The sequence below is a fragment of the Aotus nancymaae genome, unplaced genomic scaffold (assembly GCF_030222135.1).
Source record: "Aotus nancymaae isolate 86718 unplaced genomic scaffold, 86718_ANA_hifiasm-v0.15.2.pri h1tg000029l, whole genome shotgun sequence".
NCBI classification, from domain to species: domain Eukaryota; kingdom Metazoa; phylum Chordata; class Mammalia; order Primates; family Aotidae; genus Aotus; species Aotus nancymaae.
The window spans coordinates 86,007,922-86,031,645 of record NW_026988442.1 but is presented as its reverse complement, the minus strand read 5'-3'; the positions used below and the strand labels follow the sequence as shown (position 1 = coordinate 86,031,645).

General features: G+C 52.2%; 1 long non-coding RNA gene across 1 annotated transcript in view; it reads right to left on the bottom strand.

Annotated features, from left to right (window-relative positions):
* The window catches only part of LOC135276947 (uncharacterized), a 33,972-nt gene extending 10,757 nt beyond the window's left edge, over positions 1-23,215 (bottom strand). Inside the window, exon 1 of the long non-coding RNA XR_010344505.1 lies at positions 23,127-23,215. This is a non-coding gene — a long non-coding RNA (uncharacterized LOC135276947). The remainder of the gene's footprint in view (positions 1-23,126) is intronic.
* Positions 23,216-23,724: the final 509 nt, after the last annotated feature.

Genomic DNA, 23,724 nt, shown 5'->3' with positions numbered 1-23,724 from the left:
GGCAAACATCAAGCCGTTGTATGACTTTGGGCATCTGCACTTCAGGGGAGAAGCCCAGTTGGAGACAGACTCTTGGATGGGACTTGGAGCCAAGAGCAGGTGCAGGCACCAGGGAGGGGACGTGGAGATGAACCGCAGCCCACACAGAGCTCTGGGCTCCCTCAGGCAAGCACAACCCGGGAATCACGGTCTCTGCAGTCCTGAGCCCTAAGGGGCAGACCCTCAGGAGGGCAGAGACTTGCCCAAGGCCACCCAGATAGCACCTCGGTCCGCCTGGCTCCCTAACTTGCCAACCCCCACCGGTCACTCTCCTTGGCATTTCTATTTCAGATCTATATCTCATCTTTGTTTTATTTTCCTTTACTGCCCTCCCGTGTAATGGCTAATTTGGTGATTTAAGACAGCTGCACTGTTTTGTCTTTATTTCTGCCTCTGACCTTGGTCCTTGGGGTCAGAGGCTGATTGGCTGGAGGTCTGAAAGGTTGGAAGGAAAGGAACAGCTACTAGAGAACAGAAACCGAGGAGACGCAGCTGGGGACAATGGGCAGACCGGTGCCCCGCAATCCGTTCCTTGGGTTGGTGCTGACCAGGGGCTGGAGTACAGGGCAGCGTAGCCCACTCACACAGCTGAGGATGGGGCTTCAGTACACAGAAGGAGGCACACACACCACAGCTGCGGGAGAAGCCGTGCCTACTGGCTGCTGGGCACTTACTCCTCCACGTAGCGTTGACTCATTTTGCCCACATGGCTCCACAAGGTGGGTGCCATGGCTCTCTTGCCATCTACATAGGGGTTAAGGGCACAGACAGCCAGGAAGGAGTAGGGCCAGGCCTGTCTGACCTTGAGTCTCAGCCTTATAACCACCAGTCAGTAGTGGCCCCAGTATTAGGCTTGTGTCTGCATGTACATTTTTCTACATGTTTTCACTTAGGTCTAACAATGATCTTATGAGTTGGGTATTACCGGCTCCATTTTACAGACAATGAAACAGAGGCTCAGGAAGGTCAATCAAGATCACCCAGCCAGTAGGTTCCAGAGCTTGCATTCTGACCCTGACCTTGGTCCTGGCTCTTCGGGGCTAGCCCAGCCCGCCTGCCTGGGGAGGGGTGCAGGGACATAGAGATGCCCGGCCGGTCTCTCTTCATGATGGTGCCCATGCTTTTTTCCTTCTTTGCTTTTTCTCCAAACCTCAGTTTTCTCATCTGTAAAATGGGGGATACGCTGCCTTCATTCTAGGGCTACTGTGAAAATGAATGCAACAAGGTATATAAATTTCTGGTCTTGCTGGCCAACAGGTGGCTGATAGGCGTGGTTAGGAATATTTCTGAGGAGACTGGTTGTCGGGATTTTTTGTGCAGTGGCTTCAGGAAGAGCCCCTAACCCCAGCTCTTGATCACAACAAGATTTGGGGAAAGCATGAACGGCTCAGTGTAAATCCATCCTAAGGGCAGGGACAAAGGACAGACGCCACGAATGCGCCCTGCAGCAGGACACAGAGACTTCGCAGCAGCTGTGGGCACAATAGAAGCTGCTCCCTGTCCTTATCCCAGGGAGCTACTGGAGTCACCGGTATCTTCAGGTGTACCTATGGCCGACGGGGGCGCTTCTCCAGGAAGGGGCTTGGCTCACTGATCTCTGTCAGCTGTGGGTATGCAACACAATCTTGATGAATAGGTGAATCGTTGTCCATGAGCCCTTACAAACAGACCTGTTCTTTCTCCCTCCCCTCCGTCGTCCATGCATGTCCATGCTTGCTCACACACGCGTGCACACACAAGCGCAGTGGCCCCCTCGCCTGGCTGGAGTCTTATTGCACGTCTGGGGCTTCCCTGGGAGAATCAAGTGATGTCACTGTCTGCAGTGACTACCTAGCCCACAGGGACTCCAAGTGAAGCACAGAGCAGATGTTCATCCGCTGTTTGCGGAACTGCTACCTTGGGCCACAGAACAGGGTTCTAATGGCACTTGTCTTCTCACCGTCAGTCCTAAGCTCCTGCTCAAGTGTGGGGAACTGCAGGTCATCTGCCTTTGTGTTTTCCCCAGCAACCTGCACAGAAAATGCTCAGGACTCGCTTACTGGACAGACTCATGCAAGAATGAAGTGGATCTAGTGGGGTAACTGATGTGAATGAGTTCTATGTAAGATGAAATGGTAAGTCACGTGAACCAGTTAGAACACATGCTCACTAGTGCTATGAAATACAGGCTTGCTGTAAAAATGACAAAGTAACTGTCTTGTAAACCAGATCAGAGTCTACTGCCCCCTCACATGGCAGGCTGAATGGAAGCATGATGGGCTTATATGGCAGCTCCATGGCACTGGGGACCCAGGCTCTGCTGATCACAAGAATCAGCTTTTACCTCTCAGTCTAAGGTGGCTGCTCCCCCTCCTGCCATCACATCCAGATTCCTGCCAGCAGGAAATGGGAAGGAGAAGGTACTCCTTCTTCCTCTGAAAGCATGACCCAGAAGTTGCTTCTGATCCCATCTGACCAGCCAGACTTATTTCGTGGGCCACACCTTGCTGTCAAGGAGGCTGGGGAAAGTGGTCTTTGGCTGGGAGGTCATGTGCCCAGCTTAAACTCGGGGGGGCAATTAATAAAGCAGGGAGAGAATGGACCTTGACAGCATCTTGTTTACTGCACCCACCTCTTTTTGAAAGGTGGAGCAGCCTGTGCCTTGGCAGTGTGTAGTGTGGTGGAGGTGTCATGCCAGTGTGAATCTGAGTGAGGGGAAATGGCAGGAGAGGCAAAGAGGGGCACTGGTGTGAACAGCCTGAGGGGTCAGGGGTGTGTGGAGTCTCCCAGGGGCAAGGTGAAGAGCCCCTGAGCCCTCTGAGAGGCGCAAAGAAAAGAAGGCTGCACAACAGCTGGCCTGTGGCCTGCCCCGTGCCAGCCTGTGTTCTAACCCAGACACAGACAGAGGGCACGAATGGGTGGCACCAGGCTGGAAGCCACATGCACAACAGATGTGCTTCACGGAGCCCCCGCCACGGCAGCTGCACTGCGTGTTGCCAGCAAATCTGAAAGAACTATCAGCATGTACTCAACTAGGAGCTTCCCAGTTTCCCTTAAAATATCAGCGACTCAAGCAAGGCCGGTCTGACTCTCCTCAGGGTGACAGTTGGTGGCCCTGGGCAGTGGCTGTGGGCTCTGGCTCTCCAGGCCCCACCACTCCCTACTGGCCCGTTTTCCTCCTGTAGCCCCTGCCTGCCCATCCAGAAGGGAGTGGGCCACCTTCTCCAGGCCACCGAGAGGCCCCACTGAGTCACCCCAGGGTCTCCCAGGACATGACCATCCCTGGAGGACAAACATGCAGCTCATTCCCATGTACTCAATGCCAGGCCTGTGCCCATGAGATGAGTGGTGCAGAAATGTTGGAGATCTCTTGAGAAAGGAGAAAGAAGCTTATCTCTTGTGGAGAAGCAGTCCAGAGGGAGACAGGCCAAGACAGGCACAGCGGGACCCCTGCTGTGCCCTGCTTCAGATGTAGTCCAGGCCTCGTGGTCCAGAATGGACCTGGCACCAGCCATACTTTCTATATTCCAAGCAGCGGGCACAGGTGCCTGCCACCTATCTTTTAAGGAAAATTCCAGAAACTACATGTAGCACTATGCTCACAGCCTGTGGGTCACTCACGTGGCCACACCTAGCCACTAGGGAGACTGGGCAGCCCTGTGCTCAGCAAAACACCAGGCTCATGTCTCTCAGGCAGCCTGGAGGATGCCTATGGGCAGGGCTCTCTGCAGCCTCCGTCTGGGCCTCACAGATTTCTCCCCTTTACGCCCCACCTCCGACCTCTTGAGGTGTAAAATACACTTTCACTGCACAGAGGAGACACTGTGGCCCAGAGGGGTTTCACAGTGTGTGAGGCTCAGCCTGTGAGCGGCAGGCACTCATTTCACCCTCGGACTTGCCCCTAACGTGGGAGCCCACACACAGCACTGCTTGGTGCTTCCACGATACGAACGCCCACTGTCAGCACGGCGCTGATCACAGAGACATCCAGACACCTGACAGTCACTGCCGACCTTTGAGGCTTCTTGCCACCAGATGGAACTGGTACTTTTTCTTCTTATTTGGGCTGGGTCTAGGGTGTGATTTAGTCCGTGCTATGGAAGCTGTGACTGAGTGTATGTGTGGGCTACTGAGGTCTGCCCGAGGAGCCCCAGGCCCGTGGAGGTGCAGCAGCATCTCTGGAGCAGAGGAAGAGGGAGGCTGACACAGGGCTCTCCCCCGGGGCAGAAGAGCTGCCCCAGAAGCTGAGAAACCACCACAAAACAAAAACAGTTTGATTTCATCCAGCAACCAGTGACTTATTAGCTGTGTTGTTTTCAACATCACCCCTGGCCTGAGCTCAAATGTGGCTTTATTTTGCAAGCGGCTTTGTGTGTGGAGACACATCCGGGCTTGATAATGTCGCAGACTGGGATATTTTGGTTCTTGATTTAAAGAGAAGATCTCACTGCCACCGGGCCCCGCCTCACCCTCCAGATTGGAAACTATGTGACCATCACGATGTGGTCCCAGCTGGACATCCCCAGCCAGATTTCCGAGCTGAAAGGAACACAGGGCCTCCGGGGCCAAACACACGCTCTGCACAGCTGGCCACAGTGTTTTGTCCCGTCCGTTAAAAACAAAGCTTACACTGAGCAAGACTTGCTTTCAAATCAAATATTTGTTGGCACATACATGTGTCCTGTTGGTTAGGAAACATGTTTTTTGTTTTAAAATTAGATTTCCCTGGAAAGAACAATGGCAAAATTAAAGGAGACAAGGGTTTGGTGGGGCAGAGAGAACAAAATCTTTTGCCCAAAAAGTCTTGCGGTTTGGTGAGCGCCAAGCTGCTGGTGGGGTGCCTGCTTCCCTGGCCTGTGTTACAGGATGGAGTTTGCATTTGTCGAGAACAGCAAAGTTGTTACCTGGGTCCCGCGGGGGGCCCTGGCACAAGGCATTCTGGGAGCAGCATCTCTTAGCTATGGTCAGCCTCTGTTCCTCGCGCCTGGCTATAGCGCTGCCTGAAGGTGCCCCGAGGGCTGGGAATTGCTAGAACGATCTGCATGTAAGGGTTCTTAGACTGCTGCCCCCACACAGCCGAGGACTCTGCCACGCTGCTGCCACGCAGAGGGCCGGCATCTCCACGCAACCCCGATGCTCTGGCCACAGCTGGGGAGGCCAGCCTCGGAGATTTGACCCAGGGTAGCTGTCACTAGCCTGGTTCGAGTGTGGCGCAGCGCCCAGTGTCTGTCCAGACAAACAGATGCTGTCTCTCGGGGCTTTGGGCAGCAAAACACACAGAGGAGGATCCACAGACGCTCGCTAAGAGCTAGCAGTGAGCAGTGGCCAGGGAGCAGCAGGAGCTACAGAGGGGCCGCACCAACCTGAAAGGGCCAGGGAATGGGAACAGCAAGGGCCTGAGACAGGCAGCTGAGGCCCGGCACAGGGGACAGCCAGGACTGTGGCCAGGCCTCCAAGCTGCTGCCAGGTGACCAGACATGCTGTTCCATGGAGAACAGCTCCTGCAGCTGCTTTTTTGCATAGACTGAAAGCTAGCCCTTGAACTACCTGCTCATATGTACTTGAGGGGACACTTTCAGGACTTGGGCTCTAAGGAAGGGGAGAAATGAGAGTAGTCGATGTGTACTCACAGGCAGCTCATTTCTTCCAGAGTTGTAGTCCCTTCCACCTCTTCCAGGAAACCCTCCCTGACCACCTCCCTGCTTACAGTCCTCAGCCCTCTCTTTCCATGGGGTGTCCACAGAAGTTGTTCTCAAGGCTTCCCAGCCTCCTGATGTGGCCTAACTGCTCAGCTCCGTGTTCTACTCTAACCCCAGCCAAGAGCTCTCTACAGGCGGGAGTGGTTTCTGGGCATCCCTGCAGCACTGAGCACCGGGCTCAGGATGGCTGAGGCTCAGGGTGCTCTCACAGGTGGGATGGACGGTTGACCTGCACAGCTCATGGATGGGGGCCTATCTGCAGACCTTTCCCTTAAACAGGGACACTAGCCCTAATGGCCTCACAGATAGAGACGGGGCCTGCCTGTGGCCTCTGCTCTTCACAGAACAAAGAAGGGGAGCCCTGGGCCTCCACCAAACCCCATGGCTGTGAGGAGAACAAGACAGAGGCTCCAGCCTCCGGCACAGGGCTGTGCATTCCTGGGCCAGCTGCCACCTTGTTCCCCAGCCAGGTCAGGTTCTGTTTGCTGCCCCACACCCCCAAGGAGCACAGAACTCGAGTTCTGATCTTCTTGAAATGAGCATCTGTCCAGTGGCATTGAGCTCAAAGGTTCATTTCACCATGAGCACCTGCTTGGTTTCAAGACCGGTGCCAGCCCCATGGAGTGGGCATGCAGGACCCTGCACGCCGAAGAGCAAAGGACCACAGCCAACAAGTGTCCACGCCGCCTAATGCCGGCCTCAGCCCTGGGCTGGATCTGGGAGTCAGGGTGCAGGGCAAAGATGCAAGAGACGTGAGCCTAACAGACACAGAACAATCAGTGCAATCAGCGACAGAGGTCCAGAGGGGCGGGGCAGGTAAATGGCACGTGAGCAAGGGAGCTAGGTGAGAGGTCTTCGGGAGGGCGGGACTGTGAAGGAATCACACATTTGTGCTCCCGTCCAAAGGGACCAGCTGCTATTCAGCAACAGCTGCTTGACATCTGGCAGGAATTGGCACCTAGGGTGGCCAGGTCTTCGGATTTTTTCTAGAGAAGCCAGAAATGCCGAGTGGGTATGTGTGTTACGTGTGCATGTGTGAAAGGGTGTGTGCATGTGTGAGAGTGAGAGAGAGAAAGAGGTCTCCTGATTTTTCAAATATTGACTGAAAGCTCAGTGAGTTTTGCTGCAGGCAGCATCCAGTCCCCGGGCTGCCCCTCCACCCTCGGCAACAGAGACACACCCAGGGACCAACTGATGTGATTCAGAAGGCGGTGACTGGTCTGGAGTCTGGAGCCCAGGTCTGTGACAGGCTGGGGCCTATTAACTGCATCGAATGGGTTGGCCTTTTTGTTCCAGGCGCCTGTCATTGCTATCTGGCTTAATTCTCACAAGACCCCTCTGAGATACGTGTCATGACTTTACAGTTTCTATGGCTGAAAAGGCCATGTGGATCAGAGAGGTTGAGTCACCTGCACAAGGACACACAGCTTATAAGCAGCCACAAAAGACTGTGATGAACCTTAGATGTGATGGAGAGTGGAGCTCAGAGCAGGGGAGTGATTTGCCTAAATTTACCCAAAAACAAGCTACAGGTGGGGACCAGCTCCAGGTCGTGGATGGCCAAGCTCGTTTCCTTCCACCAGTTGCTCTTTCCCCTTTATCCTCAAAGGTTTCCAACATAATTCCACGACAGTAGATGGAGCCAAATCTTCCCGGCAGGGCTTGCGGGTGGGTGGAATCCAAGGGTGGTGATTGGGTGGCCACAGTGAGGGGGCAGCGGGCAGAGGCGGGGGGCGGTTCCCTTTTGCACAGCAAAGCTTTCACGAAGCACATAATCACCTGCCAATATATTTTCTTGCTAAGCCTGAACTTTAGTCCATCCAGTTTCCACAGTCCAACCCACCTGCACTGCATTTCTGGCAGGATGTGGGAGACCTAAGCCAAGGGAATCTTCCTGAGCTCATGGCTTCTGCGGGTAATTAATGACACATGCAGCCTAGATGTAAACCGTTGCACATCTGTCCAGTGGCTTGGTTAGATCCGTGCCTTGAGGCAGGGAGCTGACCTCCATGGCCTCAGGTAAACCTCCCAGCTGGGGACAGCAGTGACCGAGAGACCTCAGAGCCACTGTTCTGCACCCCCAAAGGGGGATGGACCTTGAAGTCCCTGGTGGGACAGAAGAATTGCCGTGTGCCTTTCTTTATTGTAAAGTAGGTGTCAATGCCCCATTTCCCTGCCAATCTTTAGGAAGCGGCACCTGCAAGGTAGGTGACTGCAGTCTGGCCTCCCTCATCTCCTCGCCTAACCAGCCCGTTCTCCTCTCTCTCCACCCTGCTCCATTCAAACCTGCTCTGATTCAGTTGCGAGGATCTCATAAACGCATGCCCACAGAGCCACAGATCACTGAGAATGGCTTACAGGATGCCCTCTCAAGGGTTATTTGCATTTCAAAATCTCTGTGGTTACTTTACCCACAGGAAGAAATCTCAGGCGTTAGCAACTATGGATTCTGGGGCATTTTCAGGTTCTACCTACCTTTTTTGCAGTGCCCATCCTGACAGGCGCCCTTGTCAAAATATTTACTACTCATTCTTCTTCATATAACACCAGATTTCAAAGCTTTTGCATCCATTAAAAAAAATATTTCTACCTTTCTGAAAAGAGCTCGGGATGAAATCTGGTCTGGTTTTCACTCTCAGGGCCCTGGCACATCCTTGCCATCATTAGTAGGGCTTCTGGTTGGTGGAGCCCTGGTAAAGAGACACCCTTTACTTGGTGGAAACCAGTTAGCCACAAGAACAGCCTCTCTGCGCCTTATGGCTGTGCCAGGAAGAGGAAGATCAACAGAACCCATCCCTGGGCCAATGAAGCCTGCCACTGTCTGTGGACACATGAGCCCATCTGTGGAGGACTTGGACCGTGTTTCAAGCAAACAATGTTTATTAGGTCCCAGGTCAGCCTATAAAAGCTCTTGGAATCCAAAATGTGCTTGAAGCTTGGGAACATTAGCTCTGGTTTTCCCATACTTTGCTCATTCATTCATTCAATCCCTCATTTAGTCAGTGAATGTTTACCAGGTGCCTACCAGATGTAGGGGTGTACAAATTCGGTTTGGGGTGCAGTTATCTGACCTAGGCTAGAATGACAGTGTCTCTAACAAGACAGAGGCTGACTTCTCGCTCGCCGAAGCCCCAGCGGGTGCGTTGCTCAGGCCCCACTACCTGTTGCTCTGCATTTCTGGAGTGAGCTCCTGTTTGCATGGTCCACACACCTCACACCTGCACTGATCATGTTCCTTCACCAGTGGGAGGAGGTGGAGGAGGAAAGGCACAGCCAGGCGCTGCACACAGCATGCTCATTCCGACCACTGGCCGGAACTTGACCACGTGGCCACACCCTGCTGCAGAGGGACTGGGGACTGTGGTCTTTATTTTGGGTGAACATAGGCCAAGCTAAAAATCAAGCGATCTCTTACTGGGAGAGAGGAGGAGAGAATAAACATTGGGAGACCACTAGTCAGCTCTGCCAAAACTGATGTATAAAGCAGACGTGCTCCTGTGCCGTGGATCTCACAGTCCCGATGGGGGGATGGAGACGGTAAGAAATAACAAGTGACCCTAAAAGTGAGTGTTTCCCTCTGTGATGAGGGGTGCCGGGGAAAGCACAGGGCACTCAGAGAGCAGTGAATAGGGTGTCAGATCAGGCTTCTCGGAGGAGGGAGCATCAGCCTGCAGGAAGACAGACTGGAGGAAGTGGGGTACGCTGGGGGAGCGGAGGGAGCTGCATATGCTAGGATCCTGTGGCAGGCAGGAAGGCAGCTGCCCTTAGGAGGACTAGGGAGGAGCTGGTGTGGCCGGAGTTCATGGACAATGAGAGGAGATGAGAGGCAGTGCTAGGATAAGCAGGGCATCTGGAGACCCCACCCCGCCATCAGGACACTGGGAAACCTCCCTGTTGGAGGGTGGGGATTGGCTGGAGGGGTGACACAGCTGCACATGTAATTTTAGATCACTCCACTCTATTGCCTGTCTTCTCTGGAAACAGGGATCTCTGGAGCTCAGTAAAGGTTACAGGGGTAAAGCAGGGGAAGTGGTCCCACCTGCACTGAAGGCAGAAGCATGGACAGAGCTGTGGTGGCTCTACCACACACTAGACATCTTGTGCCTAATTAGAATCCCAGAATGCTGGCATGGAGAAGACAGACAAAGCACCCAGTCTTGCTCTTTTGTGTACAGACGAAGAGGCTGGGCCTAGAGAGGGAGAGGGCCCACCTGGGTCCCCCAGCAGGGTGGTGGTGGTGCTGGAAACAAGAGGGACTCTTCCTGACTGCCTTGTGGTGGTAGTGGTGGGTGGCAGGACCTGAGCTGGGATCACTGGGTTAAACTGGTGTCACCTGGCCCCTGGGAGCTACCTATATGAAGCAGCTCCAGAAACTTAAATTGCTAATTAATTTATAATTCCAGCCCTAAGCCATAAAATCAAACCACACACTGAGCTGTCCACAGTTGTCTGACAGCTGGCCTGTCTGATCCTGGCTGTCTGCTCACAAATTGGTATTAGTGGCACCAAGAGCAGATTAACATGGTGACCAGGCACCCAGAAACTTGATGCCACCAGCTGGGCTCAGTAAAGCTGTCAGTCTCCCCAGCTGCTAAGTGGCCCAGGCACCCACATCTCCCCAAGCTTGGGTTGCAGAGCAGTCCCGGGCCCAGCAAGGGGTGAACCTTTCTCAGCGATCAAATGATGCTGTTGGTCAAACATAAGTTACAGGAGAGAGAAGCAGGGCAGCATTGCCAGAAAAGCAGTACTCAAATTTCAGAGTTAGCACGGGGCTTGAGAATCAGTGTGGACCATGGGCATTCACCATCCTAGCCAAAGCCCACATTGCAGAGCCAGAGAACTGAGCCCAGAGAGGAAAGAGCTGAGGTGGTGTCACACAGCACAGGATTCTAGCTCTGGCTCCCTCCCTGCCAGCCTAATGCTCTACCTGTTCCTCTAAGTGAGAATGCCGCTTTCCCATCATCTCTGTTAATCTGCGTTTTTCTTTTATGTATTCGTTTACCTCATCAGCTCCCACCTCTTGAGCACCTACTAACATTCCAGACACTGTACAAGGCCCTAGGATACAGGAAGCAATCACTGGGGAAGAACTAGAAATGTGAACAGTCATTCACTGAGGTTAGTATGATATACATTAGTGAACAAAGGAAGGGAGGGCAGGAAGACACCTCAGACAGGATGAGCCACAACACAGGTCGGAAAACACCACAGTACAGTGCTGTCAACAAGGCATTTTTTCCTCCTGGAAAATTCCAGGGCCAATATAGTCATTCTGATCTGCAAAGGCCTTGGGCACCCATGCTCCTTCTATCCACTACATCCCTGGTCCTCATGGGTCAAGATGGTAACCGGAGTGCCAGCCACCAGGTCTGCACTCCAGGCAGCAGGGTGGAAGGACAAAGAAGAAGTGGAGAAATATATGTTCACAAAAACACTTGAATAAGAATATTTAGTGTCAAGAACTATAAAAGTTCTGAAATCTTACCCAACTTGAAAGGTAATGAGTTAGGCTCTTTGAGTGGCTGGCAGAAGATTCGAGAACCATGAGTCAGAGACAAAGGATATTATTCCTTACAGCACCGCAAGCAGCACGTGTATCAGCATATCTGCATCAGTTCCCTTTGCCTAAGTCCCACAGGATAATGTGAATAGACCCAGACAGATACTGCACTTGGAGCGAATTGCATTACAGGAGAGGAACCCTGAGCTTAGGGAACCCGGATCTTTTATAATGGGAAGCAAGCATGCTTTCCCTTTGCTCCAGAGGGAGACGCTTGATCTTCCAAAGCTTTTTGCAATACAAACATCCATGAAAAGATAGGTCAGTCAGTGCCTTACTCATAAGAGGTGCAGAAATAGGAGACTCACAGGGAACTGTCTCCCAACATACAGCAGCTTTATTCATAGTAGCTCCAAACTGGAAACAGCTCAGACATTCAACAGGAGAAGGAATATATTTATGCAATGGACCACATTTGTGCAGTAGCCATCCTAATGGGTGCAAAATCGTATCTCATTGTGGCTTTGATTTGCATTTCCCTAAAGATAAGTGATGGACATCTTTTCATGTGCTTGCTGGCCATTTGTATATCTTCTTTGGAGAAATGCCTAACTCTTTGCCCCATGTTTTAATAGGTTTGTGTTGTTAATTATAGAAGGTTTTAACCAGGGTGGCAGCTTAGGTGTATGTGTTCAGAAGATCCCTGTGGTGCCCTATTTGGAGTGTGAATTAAAGGCAAGAGTGAGAGTAGGATGATCAGGGAGGAAGCCGCTGCAATGATCCAAAGATGACTGATAGGAGTCTTCACCAAAACAGAGCCACAGAAATAGAAAGGAAGGGATGGGGAAAGAGGCATTAAGGAGCAAGAATGGGCAGGCTTGATGAGTATGTGGTAGGGGTGGGGAGAGAGGGGAAAAGTCAGGCTCTCCAGGTAGCTGACTGCGTCACCATAGAGAAGGTGTCCTATAGGAAAAGATTTGCAAACTCTCCTCTGGTAACCCCTGGCACGGGACCAGCATCATCAACTTCTCCTGACTGTTTGGTGATTTTGTTAAAATATCACACCTAGCTCTGAACATTCCCTGTTTGCCTGACACTGGGCCCCCCTCCCCCGACCCCTGCCCCTCCATCATGTCTAGGCACCTGATGCCCTTATCCCTTGGCCCCAGTGCACATAGGTTATCCACATCTTCAGTTCCAGGCTCTGTACCAATCCTCACAGATTGACAACCTTCAGAAATGTCTCTGGCTTTTGGACCCTGGCTCCCTGGACTGCTTTTGACTTTGCCTGCTGCTCAGGTTTGGGGGCCACTTGCATAGTGGGTATCGATTGGGGTGGGTGTCCAGCTGATGGGAGTGTGTCCAGTATGTGACCTGCCCCTGGCCGTTGCCAATTAGCCCAAGGTGGGGCCACTTGAACCAGGCTGAGCCAAGCAGAAACCTTTACAATTCCCCATGTACAGACTGTCTGCAGACCAAGAGAATCCAGAGAATTCAGTGTCCAGCTGGAGCTGGAGCCGGCACCCCCAGTGCCAGCTCTGGCCACCTCTGCCTTGTCTCCATCCCTCCCCCTTTGCTCCACACACCGGCCTCCCTGGCCTCCTCATGCTGCAGCCTCAAGGCCATTGCCTCTGCCTGGAAGCCTCTGTCACCTCCACCAGCTGTCTGCTCATGTGTCACCTCCTTCGAGGGGCCGGTCCCTGTCACCCTGCTGGCTTCTCCTGGAGGTGCTCTCACTGGTGTCCTGCGGGACTGGAATCTCCTGTTTTGTTCACTGCGGAACCCCCAGAGTCTAGAAGAGTGCAGGTGCACAGTGGGTACTGTTACATTTCTGGAATTCAGGAAGAATGAGTAGGATGGTGCAGTAGTAGCAGGCTCACAGAACTCTGCCTGCAGGGGCCGGTCTCCCTAGCGGAGGGAGCTGCCCGGTGAAATAACAAAGGCCTGGGGCTCACACCGTAATGGGGAAGTGCTTGGTCCCGGCCAGGTGACGATCTTCACCTCTCTGCCTCGGTTTCTTCAGCTGAACAATGGAAATAATCACCTGCCTCTTAGTGCGATTTTGAGGATTAAATGCAGGAATGCAAGTAGGCTTTGGACTTCAGTCAAGGCTCGGTAGCATAATAACCGCTCAGGAGCACGCGAGCTCTAATCTGAAGCACTTAGGGAGTCGTATGATTCTCCCAGGACCTGATTTCTGTCATAACAGAACTCCTGGTATCACCAGCCGAGAGAGGGGCGGCGCGCGGCCCGACGGTGCACAGCCTCTGGGCTACAGGGCCAGAGGCGACCCTAGGCTTGCTGACCGATCTGCCCACCCGGCTGCAAGTCGGGACGGGCGCCGGCGACCCCACCGCGGGCGGCGGAGGGCGCGGCCGGACCCGCGGGGCGGCTTTGTGTGCCGCCTGATTTCCATTTCCCCAGATAAACACGCGGCGGGGGCCGCGACCTCGCAGCCTAGCAAATGCCTCTGCTCCCCGCCGCGCGTGGGGCCCGCGAATGAGATGATTTACTCCTGTTTTGCATATTAATTGACCTAAATGCCACCCGTTCTGGGAACAATTAAGAGGCAGGCCCTTTGGCGCCCCGGGCCAAGCGCTGGCTGCGGCGAAGTGGCGGGCGCCCCCTCGGGGCCGCAGGCCTGGCCGGGGCAGGGGGCTCCGGGGACGCGCGGCCCCCACCTCCGCCGGCCGCGGGCACAAAGCGGCCTTTGTACGGGCGCAGTGCCGGGCGTTTCCGTGCAGACAAAGCCCCCGCGCCCTGCCTCGAGGCGCCCGAAGCCTGGCAGAGGACGGGCCTTCACGCTCTTCCCTCAGCCCCCCAAGCCCCGCAACGTGGGGTGCCACTTTGACCTTCGCCCTTCCCAAGGAGGCTGAGTGGCTCACTGGCTCGCAGGTGGGACCCGCCTCCTACCCGGTCATGGCCGTGCTCTTGCCCTTGGCGGTGCTGCAGCCAGGGCTGCGGGGGGCGCGGGGACACCCGGCCTCCATCCAGGCCTCCCCACCGACCTGAGCCACAGCCACGGAGCCGGGGATGCCCGCGCGGCCCTGCGCCCTCACACTATGTCCAGGCGCACGGTGGAAGGGGGCCGACAGGAAGAGGGGCTGCTCCAGAACTTGTCCTTCCAAAGCACACCTGCTTTGTGCCTTTCCTGGGTCTCCACCTTAGGAAACTGGTACCACCTCCCACCCACTGCTGGGGCTGGAAACCGCGCCACCCCGCTTGACTCTTTTCCCTGCTGCCTGTGGCGCTCATCCCACTCCTTCCCGCATTTCCGCATGTCCTGTGGGTTCCAAAATACCCCATGAGCTCTCTCCAGTTGCACTCCTCTGCACCTGTCACCGGCACAAGCGCCCCAACTCTCCCCGGTTGCCACTTGGGCCCTGTGGTTTCCCATGGGGATGCTGCAGACTTTCAGGAGGAGGTAAAACAGATTTGGTTGCTGCATTGCCCCACCCACACCCCAGCCCTTCAAAGGTTTCCCTTTGCACTCAGAAATTGACTCCTTTTTCCATGGTCCCGGGGATCCCGTGGGAGTCAGCATTTCTGCTGTCCCTCGGCCTCTAGGAGCATATTCCAGACTTCTTTTGGGAAAGCATATTTAAGAGGAAACATGAAGGATGAGGAGGGAACTGGCCAGCTAAGGAGTCAGGGGAACAGTGTCTCAGGCAGAGGAAACAGCGAGTGCAAGGGCCCTGAGGTGAGAAAAAGCCCTTGGCTGATTCTAGGACGGCCCAAGTCACGTGGTTTGGAGTGCAAGGGAGCACAGAGTGACAGCAAAGGATCCCCTAGGTGGGCAGGGGCCAGGCCTCTCAGACAAAGGGTGGGCAGGGGCCAGGCCTCTCAGACAAACGGTGGGCAGGGGCCAGGCCTCTCAGACAAAGGGTGGGCAGGGGCCAGGCCTCTCAGACAAAGGGTGGGCAGGGGCCAGGCCTCTCAGACAAACGGTGGGCAGGGGCCAGGCCTCTCAGATGAAGGGTGGGCAGGGGCCAGGCCTCTCAGACGAAGGGTGGGCAGGGGCCAGTCCTCTCAGATGAAGGGTGGGCAGAGGCCAGGCCTCTCAGATGAAGGGTAGGCAGGGCCCAGGCCTCTGGAGTAAAGGGTGGGCAGGGGCCAGCCCTCTTGGGTAAAGTGCTTGGGTTTTTTTGTTTGTTTTTTGAGACAGAGTTTTGCTCCCATTTGCCTAGGCTGGAGTGCAATGGTGCCATCTCAGCTCACTGCAACCTCCTCCTCCTCCTGGATTCAAGTGATTCTCCTGCCTCAGCCTCCCAAGTAGCTGGGACTACAGGTGCGTGCCACCACACCTGGCTAATTTTTTGTATTTTTAGTAGAGACGGGGTTTCGTCATGTTAGCCAGGCTGATCTCGATCTCCTGACCTCGTGATCTGCCTGCTTCAGCCTTCCAAAGTGCTGGGATTATAGGCATGAGACACCATGCCTGGCCGCCTATGGTATTCTTTTATAGCAACACAAATGGACTAAGACGTGTGGGAAATCTAGTCCAGTGTCTGCAACTGGCAGCCACTGCTACAGCATCTAGTACAGGACCCGAGAGTCAGTCAAGCCATTATCCAGCCAGCAATCCATGAGCTGGGCCTACTTATGTCACCAGGCCTTGAGCGGAAGTAAAGGCTCAATAGATGATCATTCCTATATCCCCTGCTTTCTTCTGGTTCTTTAAGGAATTCATTTAAACCTTTGATTCATGTAGAATTTATTTTGGTATAACATGTGAAGTGAGGATCTAAATTAATTTCTTTTACAGATGGGTAGCCAATTGTTCCAATACCAAATATGGATAAATCCTGTTTTAAGTGCCAACTTGATCATATGGTAACTTCCTATATATATTGAGTGACTTCTAGTAATTTCTGAATTATATAGCTATTCATGTACTCGTGCCATAGGTTGAATTGTTTTAGCTTTATAATAGATTTAAAATACAAGTAAATAATGGATGGGGTTATCTCTGCTTTTTACATTTCTGTTTTCAAACTTTTCCTGGATGCATGTGTATTTTTCCATATCAACTTTAAAATCGACTGGTATGGTTCCACAAGAAATTCTGTTAGTATTTTCATTGCGGTTGTGTTGATGTGTAACTTAATTTAGAAGAACTGGCATCCTTATAATGTTGAGATTTTTAACCCAAGAATGTGGTGTTAAGTTCACATTTGTATCCTTTGGCAGCATTTAAAATGGTTTTGCACATTTTTAAAAAGTTTATTTCTAGGTTGCTTTTGCAAATGCAGTCTTATATCCATTATATTTTAGTCCTGGTTGTTGTCTGTGTATTTGAAGGCCATTGATAATAGAACACTAATTTTGAATCCGGTTACCTTACTCAGTTATTTTGTCATTTTCAATCACTTTTTCAGTTGATTCTTGTGGGTTTTCCATGTAAATAGTCAAATAATCTTCAATCAGCAATAAGTTACCTCCTCCTCTCCAATCGGATGCCTCTTTCCAGGAGCGTTGGCTGATCCTCCAGAGTAGTGGTGATGGTGACGACAGCGTGGAAATGATCTCCCCTCTGGCTTATTCTAGATATAAAACAGATGACTGGGCTAAAATAGATAGATGGTAATTTATGGACTTATCCATCTAGTCTAACTTATTAAAAGCATTTTTTCAGAATAAGTATTAAGTGTTATGAAAAAGTTTTCTAGAAACAAAAGATAAACAGACAATCCTAGAAGCTCTGGAGACTGAAAAAGTCGCACAATGAAGATCGAGAATCAGAATGGCATCGGACTGCTTCACATCAACCCAGAACACCACATGCCAATAGAGAACTGCCTTCAGAATTCTGAGGGGGGATGATTTCCAACTGAGAGTTATACCTCCAGCCAAACTGTCAATCAATTATCCAAAAACTGAACTCCCATATGCAGTCTCCAAGGAAGCTACTGGCGTCTATATTACAACAAAATGAAGGGAGTAAAGCAAGAAAGAAGATGACTTAGGATCTAAGAAACAAGGCACCCACACAGGGCAGAGGGAAAGGGAATTCCCAGGGTAATGTGAAGAGAAATTTCACTACTTCTACTACAATGGCCAGGAGAATAACTCATCCAGGTAGAAGCAGGAGGGCTCCCGGAAAAATCTCACTCACAGGTTGCCAGATGTGTTTGACTATATTACTAGAAATTTTAGAGTTTTATTGTCACAGTTTGTGGGAAGAATTAGTAATCTTACATCAAAAACTAATTACATTTAAAAAACTGAAGTAATTACTAACTCCAGGGAAAACAAAAAGCTGTACAAGACAGCAACTGTACCCGTAATATAGTCCCTTGTTTAGCTGTGAATAATCTATATGTAGATATGATACGGTCAAAACTGAGTGTTGATTTAGCAACTGAGATAGGACTATCTTGGAAGGAAAAGTGTGTGTTTGTGTATGGTGGCTGGTGGAGAACCAGCAATCTTCCACAGGAGGAAGCCAATACATAATATCCAAAAAAAAAAAATACATCTAGAGAATGATATTTAGAAATATGAAAGTAAATGTCAGCAGGAACAGCTAAAAGACTTGAAGTAGCTTTCTCTGAGGAGAGGCAGGACTGCTGCTTTTCATTACCAGCCTTGCTGCACCATTTGACTTTTAAAATTTTGAACATATAATTTTTTTATAAAATTAGAAATTTAATTAAAAAATTTTCTTGCTTGTATTACCTAAAAATCACCTTTTGTACCACCCCCCATTCTTGAACTCCTGAACTCAGGTGATCCACTCACCTTGGCCTCCCAAAGTGCTGGGATTACAGGCGTGAGCCACTGTGCCCTGCCAAAGTACCACCCCCATTCTTAGCAAAATGAGCTCACCAAAATTTAGACAGACCAAGGTACCAGTCCCAGCTCTACAGATTGCTAGCTGTGTGGCCTTAGGCCAGTTGCTCAGTCCCTCTGGGACTCCAATTTTTTTACCTAGAAAGTAAGAATAATATTAGTACCCACATTGTAGGGTTACTGAAAGGATTAAATGAGATCACGCCTAGACCTGGCACATAAAAGCATCCCATAAAGGATATCTGTTGTGATGGTGGTGGTTTTAATTTCACTTTCTTCAAAGCCTAAGTGACTAACTGTGGGCATTTTCCCCAAGTCTCCCCTTTAAAACTGTTAGAAAATATTTTGAGCCTCTGAAGAGATAAATGAGATAATGAGTATGGAATGCCTGGTACCTAATCTCCCTAAAACTTAAATTTCTCATTCGCAAAATGAGAAAATCCTTTTAGTGTTTTCAGAGCACTAAATGAGATGACTTAGCAAAAGACACAGCCCAGTACCAGGGACACATTTATTTACTCAAAAAAGCTAGCTATGCATAAGACTGTGAACTTTTAAGCATCATAAAAGTAATACATGCTGACTGTAAAAAACTGGAGAAATCTAGAAAAGTGTAAAAATAAAAATTTCCAGTCACTGCAATGCTTCTCAGTAATATTTTCCCATCTACTTTGTATGCTTATTATATGAGTCAATATAGCTCATGCTCTAGGGAAAACTGCACCAAAATCTCAGTGGTTTCACAGAACAGAGGTTCATTTTCTGCTTATACCCAGATCACAGGAGTCCGGGTGCCTCTCAGGTGCTGTTGCCCATACTTTGGCTCAGTGATAGAGGCTCCTTTGAATCAATACATATTTCCATGGCTCCTTAGGCCAGGGGAGAGCGGGCTGGGAAGGGGAGTACCAGCAATTGAACACCGTCACCAGGAAGTGACACAGGTTACTTCCCTCGCATGTCACTGGCCAGAACAAGTCACACAACGATCCCGATATCAAGGGGCGAGGACGGAAAATCTCCCAGGGTGCCTGGATGCAATGGGCAGTGGGGCCGGGGGCACCGTGACTATGACCACCCCTCATGTTCCCAGAATCGAAGACACATCGCGTCTGTGATTCTGCTTCTTCACAGCTTTTGTCTCTTCCCATTACATCATCAAATACTCTTTGAAAACATGTGGCACACATAAAACTGCAGATTTAAGAAAAGATTTTAAGTTGTATGGTGACACTATTTCCCTCTTCCTCATTCTCTCCTTCCTCTTATTCTTCTAATTTAGGGAACTGTGTGTAGGTGGCAGAGATCCAGGCCCCAGAACTTCGCATGTCATTGCTCAGAAATGCCTCCTCTTCTCCTGGCCGACGCAGGACAGGCCGGTTCTGTCATTCCTTCCTGGAGAGCTTGTGCAGTTCCGTGGGCGTCTTTCCCCCCAGAAGTAACACGTTTGGAGGTGAGGCCCAGAGAAACTGCTGAACAACTGCTGGATTAACAACTCCACATGTGGGGTGTGGCTGCACGCGGCTCTGCCGGGGCCTCCTTGCACAGACAGTCAGCCGGTGGTGTTAACGCGCAGTGTTAAAAGTGACACCAAAGTGGTGCCGGCGCCACTGTCAGCTGTTGCAAGAGATGACACCCCGGCCTGCGGAGTTGGGTGTGAGCTCAGGAGCGACAGCCCCTCCTTGCTGGTGTCCCAGGATCCCAGGGACCAGTGAGAAGAGGTCCAGGAGGAAGGAGCATGGTGGGCCCACTCATGAGGAGTATTTTGTCCCTGGCATGCAATGTGTGGGAAACTGAGGCTGTGCAGACAGTGAGGAATGTGCAGAGGTCAAGAGGCCGAGAACTGGAAGGGAGGGCCGGGCGAGTCAGGGAGAACACAGTGCTGAGAGCTGCTCTGTTCCTTTTCCCTGAACCGAGGTGCCGGGCGCCTGCTCTGCTCCTGCAGGGAGGGCACCTGCGATCTTGGTAAAATAGATTACCGACAACTTCTGAGGTTTAGAATCCAGCTGTGAAAATGTAACTGACATACTTGGAACAATTAAAGAGGAACACAAAGTGCACTCTCATCTGGCGTCAGGCTCTGCAAGCAGGTGGCCTGGATTTCAGAGGACCTGGCAGGAGGAAGAGTTTGCTGAGGGCATAGAAATGGTCCAAAGGGCTCCTTCCTTGTCAACTGCCACCATCCATAGAAAGCCCAGCGAGAAGGGGAAGAAGAGCAAATGTGGAGCAAAGAAGACAAGCAGGGAGAAGGCGTTATGTAATCCTCCAGCAGTGTGTGAGCTGGGCGAGGCAGTCATCTGCAAGCCCCTTTTGCCTATGGAGAAACTGAGACCCAGAGGACTAACCCACCTTCCTTCCTCTGGGGGCAGTGCTACAACTGAAGCTGAGCTGGTCCAGCCTGGTGCCGACTGCAGAAAGATTTACATGCATTTTCCCTCACAAGCTGTGGATAAAGGTGTAAGATCTGACCTGTGCCCAGCATCGGCTGGGAGCTGGACCAAGATTTCATGGAAAGTAAAACCGAAGGCATTCACTCCCTTGGATGTGAAATAAAACAACTCATCTCTAGCTCTGGGGTTTGCAGAGCACTATCCTCTTTATTATCTTATTTTCTTCTCTCAACAACCTGTGACAAACCATTATTATTTCCATTTTGTGATTTTGGAAACTGAGGCTGGGAGGGAGAACGCCCTGCATTCTGCAGCTCTGGAGGGAGGAGATGGAGCCCAGGTGGGCTGAGCCTGTTTCGAGCCTTCTTTGATCTATCATGCAGCCTCTGGAGTCAATCACCAATCATCTAGGACAACCCAGATGTCAGCTCATTGGCCTGCTGAATCCCATTTCCTCTTCAAATGTGACCTGCCCCAACAAGCTCAGCCCAGAGCCCACTGGACTAAGAGTGGATTTGGAGGGTGCCCCCTTTGGCTGGCCAGCAGCCAATCAGATACTTCTAGCTCTGACCTGAATCTGCAGAGGGAACTGGGAGAACTGAGGCACAACGGAGGGGTAGTAGCTGGAAGTCTGCAGGTGCTCAGAGCTGGCCAGGTTTCTCCCTCTCCCGCCTGCCCTCTGTACCCCTCCTCGAGGCCCTGGAAGCTATGAGGCTCAGGAGCTTTCCCTCTTTCTATCCAAGGTTAGTAGAGTTTCCTGCACTGTGAAAGTCACGTACCCCAAGGCACCAAGGAGAGCAATGCTGTAGAATCCAGGGAGCCTGCATTCAGCCGCTAGGCCCCAGCGAGGAACCTTCCTCCCTTTTGAGATGACAACTTCCCGGGGGAGCAGAGTGCCTGCCGATTGCATCTGCACTCTCGAGAGTGCTGAGACTGCAGCAGACATTTCCACCGCACCTGCGCTACCCGCCCAGCACCTGTCCTCACGGCCACCATGCCTCTGTATCCTCGCTGCTCTCACGGGCTCAGGCGTGAGGTCTCCTCCAGTTTAGGCATTTGTGAAATGTTAGTGGAGTGCCCTCCGTATATCAGGCACCTTTCTGTAAGCACACATTTTACGCTTCCTCCCAGTGTCTGACCCTGGGATCGGTTTTCCTATTAGCCTTGCTGCTTGGCCGTGGTGCTGGGCCTTTCCTGGGTTAGAGTTTCTGCTTCCTCCTTCACACGCCATGCTCTGGGCTGTTGCTCTGGTCTTGCTATCCTCACAGCTCTGAGTTAAATGCCACCTCGCCAGCTGATTCCTGGGAAGCTGGGTTGGGCCCATCCCTCTATAGGGCTGTGGGTGCATTCCAGCCCTGGAAGCACAACCTGGCCTTCTGCTAGATTGGATCACATAAAACAAGGCCAGCCTGGAGGCTTTCTGTGGGCCAGGCTTTGAGATACTGCTAGAGAGCCGGGGCCTGGGAGCCTAGGCCATTTTCAGTCTATAGATATTCTCATGTCCCTCATCCTAACCCCCTTCCCATCTGTATCCTGTCCCTCCTGCAGGCTCTCTTCTTTCCTCCACCACCAAATAACCTTGACAGTGTGGTCGCCAAGGCCAACTCCATCTTCACCCCATTCCCTCCACCATTCCAGGTCTGCGTCCACCAAGACTTCCTCTCCCACCCTCTCATGCCCCTGCCCTTCCCCATCGGGACCCCTTCCTCCTTTTCCCAGAGCCCTCTCAGCCTCTGTGGCACTCCCTGGTTCTTCCCTCTGAGACCGCACCTTCATCTTCCCAGGAAACGCCAGTTCCCAGGTCCTCAGTTTACATATGGGAAGACGGAGGCCCAGAGAATGTAAGCTGCCGGCGAATACACAGCTGGGAAGTGCTGGGGCCTCACCCAGGCTCTTCCCCTGCCGTGCAGGCTGTCACTGAAATCCGCCGGGCCCTCACCACCCACGCCCGTGGGAGCCCCCCACAGAGCCACACTCTTGAAGGTGTTTCTCGATACAATCTAAAGCACGATGCCATTTTTCACCTCCACATTCCTGTCATTGTGCAGCAGGTTGCGCGTCTCATTTCTGAGGAAGCCATTTGGGGCTGCGTTCTGTGAACGGCCTGTTGCTGTTTGCTCGTGTTCCCCTGGGGTTGTTGATTTTCCGCTGACTGTAGGAGTGCTTTAGCATTTAAGGAAACTCACCCCTTGCCATATGTGTTGCAAATATTTTTTCTAGTTTTTTTTTTATGGTGGGATTTTAATATCACATGCAGTTGAATTTTCAATATTTATTTTTTGACTTGACATTTCAAGTCAACCCAGCCAGCCTCCTTCTGCGGTGTTCCTCTGGGCTTTTGGGGGTGCGAGGTTTTCCCTGGTCTTGCCCTTGGCCGTGTAGATGGATGCGGTCCATTTTCAGCTCTGCAGTGCTTGGAAAGCCAGCCTTCCTGTTAATGCTACCTTCAGCTTCCTCAAAAACAGGGTGAAACCTACAGGTGGAGCCTCTCCTCCTGGATTCCAGGTGAGGATGTTGGAAACAGAGCAGGTGGCCCATATAGGTCTATCGGCCCAGGGCAGTGCCTGGGGCACAGCAGCAGCCAGGCTTCAGGAAAGGAGGTTTAGGGAGGGTGAGTAGAAGGCATCTGGAGTGGTCTGTGGCCAGGAGAGTTCTGATTATGTCCAGAGGGCAGAGGTCAATCCAGAGGGAGCAAGAGAAAGAACAAAAGCGTGCAATAGTACTGCTTACCTGTGGGACAGGCCGTCGCTCTGCCTTGGCCAGGACAGGTTTCTATGAGCCGGAGCACACGGGTTGGGCACTGATGGTACAGCCGTAGGAACAGCGAGGCGCCCTCCCACAGCGTGGGGCAGGCCCTGGGGGTCCTGGGGGTCCCGGGGGTCGCGGCAGTCGCGAAGGGGAGGAGCTGGAGCTTGGCAGGTCTGGCGATGCCCTAATTAAGTCGCGGGTACATTTCCCAGCCCAACTGTCAACCGTGCGGGGCGCGAGCCAAGAATGAATATTCCCAAAGCGCCAACAGAAGGAAGTGCTTCATAAAAACGGAGCCCGAGGGCGTGAAGGGAAAACAAGCCCTGTTCACACGCAGGCAGCAGCATCCGCTCGGCACGGCCCCCAGGAGGCGGAAACGCGCACGGGGAGCCCCCCGCGCAGATGTGGAGCGCCCGGGAGCTGGAGGCTCTTTTCCTGCCCGCTCGTGCCCCCTCGGCGGCCGCCAGGGCTCCCCAGGGTCTTTCGGGGACCCAGAACGCAGGCCACTCCCTCCGAGGCCCCAAGGTGGAGTCCAACGGGGCAAACGCGCCAGAGCAGAGCGAGGTTTTCCCCTTGCTGC